The 2958-nt window shown below is 49.8% G+C and overlaps 2 non-coding genes across 2 annotated transcripts; one reads left to right on the top strand and one right to left on the bottom strand.

Moving 5' to 3' along the window:
* Positions 1 to 802: 802 nt before the first annotated feature.
* Positions 803 to 874, bottom strand: TRNAH-GUG. The gene has a single exon. It is a non-coding gene; the product is annotated as a tRNA-His (tRNA).
* An 809-nt stretch (positions 875 to 1683) lies between these two features.
* TRNAN-GUU lies at positions 1684 to 1757 on the top strand. Its single transcript has one exon. It is a non-coding gene; the product is annotated as a tRNA-Asn (tRNA).
* The last annotated feature ends 1201 nt before the right edge of the window (positions 1758 to 2958 follow it).

Below are 2958 nucleotides of genomic sequence, written 5' to 3'. Positions count from 1 at the left end.
GAAGAGTTTTGTTTTGTTTTTGGTTTTCAGAGGCATAAACAAGATAAGTTTCACTCATTTTGCAAAATAAGCTAAGGGAGCTTTTGCTTGCACAGCTAAACAGGGTTCTGTGCTCAGGGAATCTTCAAGTCTGATCTCCATTTGTGATTGACCCAAACTCCCCACTTTGGGTCCTGCTTTCAGTATAACTTTCCTGTCTGTTGCCAGCAAAGCTGTGGTCAGGCAGAGGAATCACATGTTCGCTGTTTCCACTAGTTGGTTGTCAGAGCAGAGGGTGCTGTAGTCACCGTTCTTCATCACTTATAAGCGGTAATAGTTAAGTTCCTCCAGTAGTCCTGGCCTGATGGATACCGTTTGTCTAGTGAGTGGCTGCCCACAGGCATTTAAGATCCTTGAGAGTGTAAAACGAAGGGCACTAGAGAGGTTAGTACGAGGACTAGGAAGGGAACAATGGCCAAGGACTGAAAAAGTCCTCGGAGCAGAGATTCCCAGGAGCCCAGAAGAAACCTGCAAAACAAGTCTAGGGAGCAGGAGTCGCTTATCTGCTACAAGTTTTATCGGGTCTTTGTCCTGCCCATCTTGAGTAACAAAGAAACTAGGCTTTCCACCGATTACAGCACAGGAGGCTCCTTGCTGGGCTTCCCTATGTCACAGCAGCAGAAAAGGAGAAACCACCGCCTTCAGTTTCCTCCTGCTCAGACCAGGGATGAGAACGTTGAGATGAGTACTCTGTGGGGTTACAATTGTGCAAGTTTCCAGCCGAAGTAAAAAGGGAGTAGCTGTCAGGAGTGACGGATGAGAGTGCCGTGACTCGGATTCGAACCGAGGTTGCTGCGGCCACAACGCAGAGTACTAACCACTATACGATCACGGCGCGCCACGGCTCCTGCCGCCGTCGCAGCCCTTGCTCTTACAAGGCGGACGTAAATTCCTTCCCGTCACTGCGCTGTTGCTGGACGACAACAGGTATTCATAGACTTTCTTTCGTCTCTGCTCTCTTATCCAGTCCCCTCCTCTCAATTTTGATACATGGTGACTAAATCAAAACAGAAACCAAATCTTGCCTCCCCAGATCAGGCCCTTGCCTCTGCACAGACCTCCTGGGAAGTCTCTTTATCCTGGTCCCCACCTCGCCGGCTTCTTTCCTGGCTCTTCGCGTTTGTCCCTTCGGACCGATCCCCCGCACCCCCTGGTTCCGCTCCCGCCCCACCGACTGCGGACCAGAGGAGGGAGGGCGGCGCCAGCGAAGCAATCGGAGAGCCGTCACAGGGCCCACCGGGGGTTCAGCTTCCCTCGGACCCCCCTCGGCTCAGGCCCGAGGCGTCTCGGGGGTGCTGCATCTGCGGCGGGTGTGGAACCAGGCGCGGCGGGGACGAACTGCTGCCCTTCTGGCTTCGGAATCGCCCGACTCCCGGCTTCCCCACGAGAACCAACGCGCTGCGTCGAAGCCAGCTCTCCGGCTGTCGGAGGGTTTGAGAGGGTGTAGCACTCCAGTGTTCCTGCCTGGAGAATCCCAGGGACGGGGGAGCCTGGTGGGCTGCGGTCTATTGGGTCGCACAGAGTCGGACACGACTGAAGCGACTTAGCAGCAGCAGCAGCAATCCGGGGAAAGGCGTGTGGCTCCGCCTGGCGTGGAAGGGCTCTTTCTTCTCTGCGGCGTTAAGAGAATTGTGCCGTTCGTTAGTCTCTGTGGCGCAATCGGTTAGCGCGTTCGGCTGTTAACCGAAAGGTTGGTGGTTCAAGCCCACCCAGGGACGTCTTCCGTTTACGTTTTTAGAACTTAGAGGTTTTCTTGGCTCTTCTCTGCCCATCCCCTACTGTAAAAGCCGAAAAAGCCTCCTCCTCTTGTCTGCTGTGTCTTGTCCACCTGACAGGGACAGTAGGCAGGATCAGAAGACCATCACCGAGCCGTACAGAAGAGCTCACCCGGAAAATAAAGTGAAAGTGAAAGTCGCTCAGTCGCGTCTGACTCTTTGCGACCCCATGGACTGTCCATTGAATTCTCCAGGCCAGAATACTGGAGTGGGTAGCCTTTCCCTTCTCCAGGTAATCTTCCCAACCTAGGAATTGAACCGCATTGCAGGTGAATTCTTTACCAACTGAGCTATCAGGGAAGCCGCAACGGGAAAATAGGTCCCCTGGAAATTCCTGGGATGTCATGGTTACTTTGTGAATTGCTTTTAACGAGGGAGTTACTACCGTCTTTTTTTCTGCAGGTAGTATTAAATAGAGTATTTATTTAACCCTTTCCATATGCTTTTGAAATTAAGCTGGTTTTATGATTTCATGGTTACAAATAATGCTGTAGTCATCCTTTTACACACATGGTTGGCCCCTTCTACAAGGTCTTCTATAGCGAAGAGTCCTGAAGAGTAATTGCTCTGTCACATAGTGTTTACACGGCTCGTATACAATTCCATTTCTGCTGACACATGTTGGAACATGAGAATGTTGCAGTCACTTTAGACGACATCTAAAAATACTTACAAATAATCATAAGTGGAATAGCTGAGTACTCTGACTTCTAGAATTATAAGTGTTAATTCCCGTTTAAAGATATTACCTTTCTAGTATATTTAATATACTTGAACACATAAATTTAAAATTTTATATTTATTGGATGCAGTATTTGTTTATTTGATCAGTACAACCACTAGAGGAAATTAAGGAAGTGCAATTTAATTTGGATTTTCAAGTCAATATAAACCCAAGACTTGTATAGAGTAGACTATTCAGTTCAGTTCAGTTCAGTCGCTCAGTTGTGTCCGACTCTTTGCGACCCCATGAATCGCAGCACACCAGGCCTCCCTGTCCATCACCAACTCCCGGAGTTCACTCAGACTCATGTCCATCAAGTCAGTGATGCCATCCAGCCATCTCATCCTCTGTCTTCCCCTTCTCCTCCTGCCCCCAATCCCTCCCAGCATCAGAGTCTTTTCCAATGAGTCAACTCTTCGC

The sequence above is a fragment of the Bison bison genome, unplaced genomic scaffold (genome assembly GCF_000754665.1).
Source record: "Bison bison bison isolate TAMUID 2011002044 unplaced genomic scaffold, Bison_UMD1.0 scf7180017845653, whole genome shotgun sequence".
NCBI lineage: Eukaryota > Metazoa > Chordata > Mammalia > Artiodactyla > Bovidae > Bison > Bison bison.
This window is presented reverse-complemented; position numbering and strand designations above follow the sequence as displayed.